At 39.6% G+C, this 12,628-nt stretch overlaps 1 protein-coding gene across 2 annotated transcripts in view; it reads right to left on the minus strand.

Moving 5' to 3' along the window:
- Window positions 1-12,628, minus strand: part of POLA1 (DNA polymerase alpha 1, catalytic subunit) — a 204,158-nt gene that overhangs the window by 129,555 nt on the left and 61,975 nt on the right. The window lies entirely within an intron of this gene.

Here is a 12,628-nt window from a genome sequence, read left to right on the forward strand (position 1 = left end):
CTGCATCAGGAAGGGCTTGGCAGCTGCATGAGAACCAACATCTGGCCCGCTCCTGCTGTCACTGGGCTATGTTTCCACCGTATTCCCCATTTTCTTTCTTGTCAGCAACCTGCTGCTCTTGCACACAGCTCCAGATTCCAGCCGGTTAGACCCAAGTTCCCTGGTTTCAGTTCCTTTCATTCCCACTCAGCATAAACCTCAGCTCTTTTTCAGCTAGTCCTGCTAATTGTATATATTTATACTTTCAATTTTCTTAATAGAGGATTACTTTGAACCACTTGTTATAGCTATGGTAGATCAGAGTCTAAGGTTAAAACAAACAATTTGGTACTCCAGCTTAAAAGATAGTCAGCCAATGCACTATTTTAACAGGTTATATTAAATTGGGTAACCTAGTCTAAGTTTTATTATTTTTCATACATTACATTGCAATACTCCTTGGCCACATTTGCCAAAAAGGCAGAATTATGCCTTGTAGTCAAGAAGTCTGTGACAGGGTGCTGAGCAGTAGAAATCAGCAGGGATGAGGAAAGAAAAGGACAAAAAGGGAAGAGCTGGCCACACTCAGTGGGGGTAAGACCATCTTCAGGGAAATCTCATGACTTTTGTAAGGCCAAGGAGCCTAAAATGAATCCAGAAGTCTTGACTATTGCAATATTGACTACTGCTATGGTGGCAAACAATTCTGAAACAACGATGAAATGTCCATCTCTGTGTAACAGTACACGAACAGAATGACAACACTGTCATTCCTTCAACATTAATGGCAAGTTTCTTTGATATTTCTGAACCTTTGAACTACCACAGCTATAAATACTGAAGTATGATGCTCCACTATGCTTGTTCAGTTTGTTTTAAATTATGCACCACAGAATTATGCACCAAAAGCTGTATGCCCCCAGCCTTCTTAGTTTTGCAATGCCTGACTTTACAAACTTAACAGAATAGTTTCTGTTTAGACACATTTTCTAGCCACTTTCATCTTTAAAAAAAGAAACTGCTGCACCTAAGGATGGACTCAAGTCTCCCAAAGTACAAAAACATGAACTAAGCAAACATAATATACCATTCCCTTCAAGGCACTTAAGGATAGGTTAGGTTCCAAACCATGATGTAACTTTGACACAGCTGACTCACAATGAATGTCCTTATCAGGGTCACTCCCCAAGCACATATGAATACCTATAGATTTACAGTCTCTGGATCAAATTCAAAGCGGCCAGTTGGTTTAAAGTCCATCCACTGATGCCACAAACTAGGTACTCAGACAATGTGATGCCTGAACTCTGCTGAAGTCCTGAATGGCAAAAAGCTCAGCTGGCCTCAATCTTCTACGTAGACAAAGAACAGGAAAATGGTGAATCTTAACTGCAGATTCACCCTAGGCTGTATGTACTCAGACACACCCGATTCCATTTTAATCAGAAGCTTAAAAAAGATATTCCACTCCTATTCATCTCCTAGTAAGTGATTCAGACAGCATCGCCCCATCACCTTTCCATGGAGTTTTGAAATTATTCTAAAGACACGTATCACTGGTACATGACATCAAATTTCATACACAGTAATCAGAATTCCAGGTTATTCACCACCACCCTCCTTCTCTCACTTATTAGCTAACACCTACAGAGAAAGGTTATGCCTTTCCCTTAGTACTCCAAAAGCAAACATAAGCCCCTAAAACAAAACTTTAAAATTGGACAGAGAAATGAAGAGTTTACATGTAAAAGAAAAGGCAGCCTACCATTTTCCCCCTTGATAATCTCTGGCATTTTTTACTTAATTCTCTGAAATAATGCCATCTATTAATAGTTAGAAAGATAACATTTTTTTTCCAAATAGGATTACCCCTGTGCAAAGACTGTTTTTCAATTGTTTCCAATGACAGCAGTGGATGTAGTTAATAACAAGAGGGTCACAGACAAGGTAACTTCATCAAGTGACTGGCATATGCTAGTGCTACCCGTTCTGACAGGAGATCACTTGTAAGTGCCAACAGCTACAAAACAGAAGGTTATAAAGGCTTGCTAAATTCATTAATAAGGCAGTCGGTAGTTATCTGATTTCACAGCAACACCTGCATATTTATCTTCTCATTACCAATTGGATGATGGAATTTTTTTCAAGTACATTTCAAAAATCTGCCAACTTCAAGTGTAGAAAAAAAATAAACTTTGTAGTTAATTTTTCCCTTAACAAAGTACAGCTGTTGAGAATAATTGTTCAAGATCTTACCCTGTAATGTCAACTGCAGCAGAACAAAGAGTATTTAATTAGCAAATCTATCCAGTAATTCAACACCTATTATATAAAATGCCTTCGTGATTTTATTCAGGATAATTTGCTAAGAGGGTTATTACTGACATTCAGATGAAATTTAAAATTCCTACGCAAGTCGAGTCATAATAGCAGTAATGATCCCCCCAATCAGGAGATACTGTGTCACACAAGGTTCTTTTGCAATGCAGCAGCCGATTTCCTGACTTCTTAATTCCTGGGCTCAGCTCAGTGAGAGCCCTTCATGCCAATATTTCAGTCAGCAATACATCCTTAATGGGACTCTATTAAAATACCTAGAATAAAAATTACTCTTTTTTTCTTCTTTTTTTTTCTTTTCTTTTTTTTTTTGTTAAAAAGAACGACAGCGCTGCTATCATATCAATCATTAGCAGTTTCTCAGAAATGCACAGCAAAGGGAGGGAGGTTTATGGTGCGGCTAGGAAGACAGGAGAAAGAAGAAAGAGAATAGGAAAATTGTTACTCACTAGTTTCCTTTTGCAAATAATGTTGTGCTGCTCATGAGAGCTGGATTGTCTCCTATTGCAGGCAATCCAAGTAGGAAGAATTAATTGCCTGGCAACTCATCTGTACAGCCATGCTCCCCCCCCCCCCCCCCCCCCCCCCCCCCCGCAAACATATACTTCTAAAAACCTGTGAACTTCTCAGCACAGTGAACATCTGTGAAATTCTAACTTTTTTCTTGTAAAAGCAAAACTAGCAACACATATTCTCTCGCTCATGAACTGCAAGTCAGTACAAACAGAAAGACTGTAATTGCAGACAAGCAATCATCAAACTGCAAAATCTCCTGTCCTAACTCTACTCCAACTCACTAATTAATTAAATAAATGAAGATGTGATTTAAGAAAGGGAATTATTATAAATAAATAAATAAATAAATAAATATACAAAGAACAGCTTTACTATTATCCATTACATCAAATATTTTTAAAGATTCCTTATTTAAAAATCACTAAAGAGTCCCTTTCAATGAGAGGACGCTTATGTAAACACAAGCTGATACCTGAACTAAAAAACAATAGGATAGAACACAAAACTAACATGCTGATGCAAAGATTTCTTCTGAAGACACACACATTTTCTGCAGATTTCTGGCGTTGCAGGCAAGAAGGAACGAAAGGGAGACTTAAGACGAGTGAAAAAACTGACCAGAATTACAAAAATATTCCACCAAAGTTGCATTAAAAACCAGAATCACTTATGCATTCACTTTGCACAGGGAGAAAAACTAACACACTGAGGGCCTTGGCAAAAACTGTATTTCTGAAGACTACCTCTAGTTATCTAGTGTAGACCTGATATTTGTTTCCACCTCAGTTGTTTACTCATGCATTTATATACTAAGAAAATAATTCTGTCACTCACTTTAGTAATTCATATTAGCTAGTCCTTCCCATAACACAGAGGAATACATGAGCAGGAAGAACTGTGTTCCAGTATGCAACACCACTCATAACCTACACAAGAAGCATTTCTGAACCTCTGTGTTTCTGCAACCTATACACCAGCTTTGCTAGTATTTTGTAGTAAGTAGCCTCTAGCACTAATAAACCACGGCCAAAGGATGCTGCAAAAAGATTTTATTAAGGAGGATTTTCAAAAATGTTTCTACCACTGGACAAAAAGGGCACATATACCGTAAGCAAAAGTAAAAGAAGCCTTGTTTGCCACAGGGAATGAAACATCACAATATAGCCTTTTCATTAGACAATGAACTTGATTGAGAAAAGTTCGAGTGACCAGATTCAAACAATTAATAAGTCTGTTTCAAAGAGCTTTTACCAAGTTATTTGCTGTACTTAGACAACACATTCAAAGTTACATTTCTGAAAAGTGTATGCCGTTAGGAAGCATTAACAGCATCAGAAATACACCCCATGTTGCCGTAATTTTTCCTTATAGCTGGTTTGTTTGGGTTTTTTCCCTGAAACACTGACACCAAGTGTCCATACTCCACCCAACAAAACTGGCAGACATTAATACAACTTTAACAGCTGCTGTGTACAAAACCAGTACTGGATGGTGCCCCAAAACCAAAGGGAGAATGGTTCCAAGAGCTGAAGCAGTGTACTCAAAAGATCCAGCGATACATGTTTATATGTCAACAAAAGGTAGGATCTTCTGCCTCATGAACAAAAGAAAATTCACAAAAAAGGCAGCAATAGAAACTTGCTGAACACAACAATAATTGTGTACCTTTGCACATTCTGACAAGGAATGCAAAGATGACTGTAAAACACTGAAGGTGAATATGCAAATCAAACTACAACTTGAAGACAATGCTCCATTGGAGCCAGAAACAATTATCTCTTTAAAATTTTAAAGTAAGTTTTAAAGTAAGTTTTGCTGAAGAGAACAGGAAAATCAGAATTAATTCCTTCCCAAACTGTACAATTATTGGTTATTCTGCACAATGCATTATTGACCATGCTATACTAAAGCAAATTTTGACTAGTTTGGCAAGGATTATTTTGGCATTTGGATGAAAGAAAAAAAAACCCAATGAAACATAGTGCTACAGCTTCGGACAGAAGTTTAAAAAAAAACCCACCCAAAAACTTCTGTGTTGGAAATTCATTCAAAATCTTGGAAATGGAGAAACAGTGCTCAACAGAAGTTGAATGCTTAAGTGCGTAGAAGGCAACTGATCCAATTCTGACCCCACTCTGTGTTCCCAGAAGCACTAAGGATACAATGCCCAGGTGGATAACTACCCATGAAAGATGTCTGTATGGCATAGACATCTCCTAACCCTCCAGACTCAGTAATGCTCCTTCCAGAGAAACCAAACACCACAATCAGTAGCAGTTCCCAGAGAAGCTCCAGGGCTCATAGCCCACCCACAGAATTATTGTCTTTCTGACCAATTAATTCAAAACTGAAAACCTAGAACAAACGAAGGAGGAGGGAATCTTTTCCTGTTCCACTCCATGAAAAAACAAGATCCACAACACCTAAACCACGTTGAAGAACACAGTGCTTAAACCAATTTCAGCTCATTGACTCTTAAGAATATTTTTTTATTTAAATCTATTAAATAAATCTATGCTCGATGAACACTTTGTACTTAACCATACGACACAGAGGTAGCTTTGCTTAATAAGAAAACCCATTGTGCATTTCAAGTACACTGCAACTACATCAAACGCTAACTGTATCATAAACCACAAGTAAAACCACTAATAAGCAAGAATATGACAAGCATCATTTATTATTTCCTAATAAAACCAAAATGTGTTAAGTTATTCAATATTTAAATGCATACAGACAAGTATATCCTCCTTAGAGGAAACAGCAGCATTTGTTTCAGTGAAATGAACAAACATTTAGACAGGAAAGCTTTACTTTGCTTTGTTTCCCAAATTCAACTGGTTAACACATTCAGAAACAGAGACTCAATCTTTCACTAGAAGATATAATACTACAAGAACAGTACGTAATTAAAATGAACTACTTATAAACCAAGGTTTCCTGTTTAGTTAGACAAGTTAGAAAGCAATCAAGGTTTAAACCAGAACACAGAGATTTTCCTCCAAACAACCGCAAAATCTGTTTCCAAGAAGGGAAGAATAACCATACCATCCTTCACATCAGGTTTAAGTTGAACTATAGTTTTAGAAATTATCTTTCAAATATATAACCTTGTCTCTCAATCTTGAGGTAAGAGGAATGCGAATACTGTCTTATTTCCCAGATAAGTCACTCTCATAGCCATATAACTAGAAGTCCTAGAGAAATCAGGCAGTAGGTTTCAGAACCAATAGTAAAGACAGTTTTTCAAAAAGATTAAGTATTTCTGTAAACCAGAAAAAGAAACAAAGGTAATACTCTAAACACTGAAATATTTTTTTAAGGAATGGATAAACTCAGTGCACTATCCAAGGTGACAAGAAACTCCTTGAGAACGAAATCTCCACCCCCTCTACTTTTTTTAGTGAAAAGTAGAGAACAGGACTTGCAACTCCCTAAGCCCCTCCTCCCTTACCTCCCAACTGTTAAAGAAGATTTCATTGCAAAATGAAAGGTGTGTCGTTAAGAAAGTCCCTTTAAGGCAGCAAGGAAGTATGGAGTCAGTTGGCAGGCAGTGAACCTGGATTACTTTTCTAAGGCTCTCCTGGTCAGCATCTTTTTAAGTAATAACCACAACTTCTGTGTTTGGAGAAAAGGGAAGGGCTGGGGGAAGACAAGCAAGTGCTAAAGAGAAGAACAGACGCAGAAAACACTTGCTACCTGATGAGTGTTCTTAAAAGAGAAAGGACTTCTACTGAAAAACACAGCCTTTTTCTTGAAGAACCATAGGCATTCTGCAATAGGTATACTGAATGGAGCAAGGCAATCTCTGTCTAGATACAAGAATATTCACTGAAAACGATCCTGAAATGTCATAGGAGATAGGAGGACATCCTAGTCTTGGTAATGAATAGATTATGTGTGAACATTGTGTCCATCAAAAAAAATAATCTTTGTAAGTGGTTTAAACTGCTTTAAAACTAAACTGTTCTCTCATCACAGCTAAGCAGTTGTCTACCCATGCAACATCTATTCAAATTCAGAAAAGTATTTTAGTCTCCGATTATCCTCCAAAGAAAGTTCTCTTACCTGATTTCTTAAACGTTATAATTTCATAAAGCATCTAATTTTGTTACATTAAATTAGATACATTTAGACAAAGTGACAAGTATTTTTAATAAAATTAAACAATACTCATTCATCCTCCACGGTTCGCAGCTGGTGTCAGCAGCTGGGTTTCGGTTTTTATGTTCATGGACCTCCCTTTGAGGGCCAAGAATTGCTTGGACAAGGCAGGATCGATCTGACTACGTGGGGCAAAACAATCTGTGCCAACAGGCTGCCCAGCCTGGTACGGAGAGCATTAAACCAGGACTGACAAAGACAGGAGTGCATGTCCATGAGGAAGTCACAAACCACGATGGGAAGCAAAGGGTGGGCCGTGATGTGAACAGGAAGGACCTTCTAATCAACAACATCAACAGCACAGGGCTGGAAGGGGCCCCCTTCAAGCAAATCCTTGTAGATAAGGAAGTGCCTCCAGGACAGCATTAAGGAGAAAGCACGCACTTTTTCAGGGCATCAGCAGGACTGGCTGCCTCTCTGAAGAGCAAGTACATTAATGCACACAGCATAGGGAACAAAAAGGAGAAATTAGAAGTCTGCATGCATTTACAGGACTGTAACTTGACTGGTATCATGGAAACATGGTGGAAATGGTCATGTTGATCAGAGGAGGTTCCTAAGGACTGGAAGAAAGCTAATGTCAAAGCTGTCCTCGAGATGGGCGAGGAGGAGGAGATTCCAGGGATCTAGAGGCTGGTCAGCCTCACCTTGAGTCCTAAGAAAAGGTGATGGGGCAACTAATTGTGAAAACAGCTGCTTTCCAGACACACAGAGCACAAGAAGGTGCTTGGGAATGTTCAGTGTGGATTTACAAAGGGGAAGTCACGCTTAACCAAGCTGGTAGCCTTCTGTGAAGAGACGACTGGCTTGGTGGACAAGGGCAGAGCAGCAGCTCTTGTTTATCTTGATTTCAGTAAGGCTTTCAACACCGTCTCCCATAACATCCTCAGAGACAAACTGATCAAGTATGGGATAGGTGCGTGGACGGCGAGAGGGACTGAAAACGAGCTGCAGTGCTGGGCTCCAGGGGTTCTGATCAGCAGCACGTAGTGCAGGTGGAGGCCAGTCCCTAGTGGCGTACCCAGGGCTTGGTACTGAGTCCAATCCTGCTCGGGTTCTGTGTTAATGACTTGGATGATGGTGCAGAGTGTACCCTCAGCCAGTCTACAGGCAATCCAAACCAGGGAGGAGTGGCTGATACACCAGATGGGTGTGCTGCTGTTCAGAAGGACCTCAACAGCCTGGAGATGTCTCAAGACCTCCAGGAATCTCATCAAGTTCAGAAAAGGGAAGTAACAGGTCCTGCACCAGGGGAGGAATAACCCCATGGTGTCTTGATCCGAAAGGAGTCATGTAGGACAACCTCCCTCCCCTTGGGACCAATGGCCAAGTTTGTGATACCATTGGACTGAATTAAGGTGAAACCACACAAACCAACCAGGTTTATGATTTATTAATACAAGGCACATGGTTAGCTACGACAGCTCAATGGCAATTATTTTAAGTGGATAAGCAAGTCCTGTGCCACAGGTTTTTACTTATATCTGGTCAGTATTCAGTAAAAAGGAAGAGGAGAGGGAGAGAGAGAAAGGGAGGTAGAAAAGAGATAACACCACCCATGGATCGAGCGGTGTCCTGCTGGCCCTCTTTACCCTGGGTGTCGTGGTGGTGGTGGTCCCACCCAAGCATTCATCGATTCAGGTTTATTCTCTCGAGAGAATGTCCCGTTCACATACAAAGTGAGGGTGGGTGCCGTCTGTGGCTGTGCGAGCTCATCGTGTGAGCTGTGGTCGCAGGGGTCCTCACCGGTGGTGGTGAGGGGTTTTAGGCAACCCCTGCTGGGCACATGAGCAGTTGCCTTATGTTATCACAGAAGTTTCTTCCAGGAAGCGCCAGCTAGATCTCGTCCTCGTGAGACCTAAAGCCATTCCATCCTCTACCATCCTGTGGTTACCAAGCCAGGAAAACTGCGGCTCACTGTGCAGCAGCAGCTCAACTCAGTTCCTCATCTTCTGGTTACCAAGTTAGGTAACAGTGTCTCGTTTCAGTTCCCCTCCAATCTGAGCAGAACAGCTTTGCACCAGTTCCACACTAAGCTATGTTTAAGGCAATTATCAATACATCAGTTCCTTACACATGGACTCTGGGACTGACTGGGTGGAAAGCAGCTTTGCAGGAAAAGACCTGGTCATCCTGGTAGACACTAAGATAACCATGAGCCAACAATCTACCCTTGCGGCCAAGGTGGCCATGGGCACCCTGGGCTGTATGCAACAGAGCATTGTCAGGAGGTTCAAGGGAGGTGTCCTTCCCCCTCTATGCAGCTCTGGCGAGACACACGGAGCGCTGCGTTCAGCTGAGCTCCCTGGTATAAGAAAGACATGCACATACTGGAGCAAGTCTGGCACAGGACCACAAAGAATTACACGGCCTGGAGCATCTGTCATGTGAGGAAGGGCTGAGAGATCTGGGGCCACTCAGCCTGGACAAGACTCAGGGAAGGGTCTTATCACTGTCTGTACATATCTGATGGGTGGGAGTAAAGATGATGGTAAAGACTCTACTCATTGGTGCCCAGTGAAAGGTCAAGCAGCAATGGGCGTAAATTAAATGCAAAAAAACCCCCTTGAAATACGAAGTCTTGCGCTGTTTAAATACAAGCAAAATCTTCCTTACTGTAAGGACTGCAGGTTGCCCAGAGAGTCTGTGGAGTCTCCATGTTTGGAGATATTCAAATCCCAACTGGACATGGTCCTGACCAAGCTGCCATAGTTGAGCAGGAAGGACCGAATTAAATAATCCAGAGAGGAGCCTTCCAACCTCAACTTCTTTGAGTCTATGAGCCTTAAGACGTATCCTTACATATTGTTTACAGTTAAAGAGTACATAGCTTGGATTGTTTTCACAGGTACATTTAAGAATCAAGTAATGTAAAAACACGCTCACCCCTCAACTAAGGGAACTTGGTACACGCAATTTTGAATCTCACATAGAGCCAAGTCTGACAGACAACATGATCTCCCGATGGGCAGATGCCCCGAGTGACTCAGTGCCACCTTTAAGTTAGCTCGTCTCTGTACTCCAAAGAACAAGATCATTCTGAAAGCCTCCAAAATAACCTGCTCCTCATCTGACACATTATAAGACCCTCTAATTAAGGAAGAAGTTCCTGTACATTCGGCTTCCTAACCATGTTGGGATGTTCAGGTTTCCACCAAGCTACTCAAATGCAAAAGATGAGAGATTAGGTTTGTACAAATGCCTAAAGGGTTCACAACTGTACTTTGTTTTTTACAAAGCATGTGGTGAAAGCAAATCCTTTCTACACAGTCTCTTCAGACTAGCCCCTGTTGGCAGCTCTTTACTGCCTTCTTAGGTGGTATCAGGGAAAGAAAAGCTTCAAGTCTACACCGGACACTTGACCTTTCCTGCTTCAGACAGAAGGACCTTGTGATTGCTCCAAGGATGTGAAAAGACAATGAGGAACATCATGATTAATAGCATGAAGTCTCAGTCAGATTTCCTGTTTATTCAGCGTGACCTCTGTAAAGCACTTGATGAAGCTGGTTTGGATGGAAAGAGCTCCTGAGAGTCTAAGAGTCAGAAACAGTCTTCTTAGATTACCTGTTCAAAATGAGCTTCCTGAATTCTCTAGATACGACTGATTAAAAAAAAAAAAAAAAAAAAAAAAAAAAGAGAAGAAGATGGAGCTCCTCAGGACATAAAAGATACCTCAAAAACAAAGTAAGCATTTACAAAGCTTGTCAGAAATAAAATCTACTTGCCTACCAGATGATTATAAGATGTATGGCTAATTTGTGCCATACAGTTAGGTCTCAGTGTCGAAATAAAATTATTTTTTTAAAAAATAAAAAGCTCATTTAAGATTTTTAGCTATTTTTAAACTGCCTACAAAGGAAAATTACTAGTTAATAATCCTAAATTGCTTGTTAAATAGGCCTTGCAACTGTAAGTCAGGAATAGGAACTGTAGGGTGGGTTGGGGCAACTTCACCTTCCAGGCTTTTCCTGTAAGGATATATAAGAAAAACAGCCCATGTCAATGGGAACTACTGCCTATCCAGAGACATCCACAATAGCAGGTGTAGTATAGACACTTAAAAGAGCTAAGAATGGAACTATATTTGACATCACAGAGCTCCTGTAGAAACAGAAACATGCTCCTTAACGCTGTTTTGTGAGGACTATAGTTGAGAAAAGCTGAACTTCCTGCAAAAGCAAATTCCTGAAACGGACCACCTTATCAGCCTTCAGGATTTCAGCAGTTAATGGTCAATTGGTCAGTTACTAGAAATTGTAATCTAAGGCATTTTTAATATGCCTTGTAGCCTGTTTCATAACTGAGGACCCTTGCACTGTTTTTAAAAACAGAAGAAAGTTAGAAGTTTTCAAAGCATCCAATTTAATTTTTCAGGGCTATGAACTCATGCAAAGAAATGACAGTTTCAGAAGTTAGTTTTATGCATTAGTCTGTCGTTAAACACTCCATGTACAGCCCACCCATTTCAGTATTTAGAAGGTTTGAAATTAAGAGTAGGATGACTTCATTACTAATGAAGTCAAGTTGTTAAGTTGTCATTGTATAATACCACAGGATATGGATTTGTTTGTTAATTGTAAAGAATATGGAAATACGAAGATCAGGAAAACAAACAAATGTATTTAACCTTTCAACGTGACCCTCTAGGAATCCAATCCAAATACTGACTTTTAGCCATGCATCAGATTAAAGTAGTGGAGTTTTGCCACTCATTCAATCCACATAATTCATCTAAAATGATATTGCTCAACAGGAATAATTTTTTTATTCTAATGATGGAAAAAGCTTAATTACAAATGCAACTAAAGCATGCTACCTCCATAAATCCATTACTGCAAGAGAGGCATGCTGATTATTTTTTAAATCCTTAATTTGTCATTTAGACCTACTGTTATCTCATTTGTAAAGAATTCAAAACACATTTGCACAAAACTAGATTTCTAAAACATTAACAATGTTTATAAATGTCTCACTTATTTCCCTACAATTTGACAGGATTGATTTCATGCTACATACTTTAACTCAATCAATCTTTGACTTTGTAAATTTTCATTTAAATTCTTCATCCCACAAATTCTGTTAAAGAAAGAACATCACAACCTAAAGGTTTTGTTTAATCTAAAAACATACCTAACAAGCTTTCCTACTTCTTATTACAGGAGTTTGAATCATTAATAAAAAAAAAATCAGCTTTCACTCATATGCCAAGGAAGCCTTCTTTCAAAGCTCTCTCGCTCTTACTTTTCAGTTTAAATAGAAAGCACCAGCACTAATTTACATTATTGTCACACCAGTCATTCAATATCCTCATTAGAATTATATCTGAAGTGAGACCTACAGGGCCCTGAGAGAAGTTTTAGTGCCAACATAATAATCCAACCACAGGCACTAGTCAATAGTGTCCTGATTTCATCCACTGCTATTATAAATACAAATATTGCCACACTTCTTTTTAATGCCTTCAGATTGCGACAGACACCTGAAATAAACAAACGAACCAACTAACCCCCAAAACAGAAGGCAAGATCAGAATATATTGTAAGACTAGAAATCCCCATAGGAATTTTCTGGTATTCTAAGACCTGGTTTGAACTAAAAAATACATAAACAAAATCACAAAATCACAGACTGG

The sequence above is a fragment of the Falco naumanni genome, chromosome 2 (genome assembly GCF_017639655.2).
Source record: "Falco naumanni isolate bFalNau1 chromosome 2, bFalNau1.pat, whole genome shotgun sequence".
Taxonomy (NCBI): Eukaryota; Metazoa; Chordata; class Aves; order Falconiformes; family Falconidae; genus Falco; species Falco naumanni.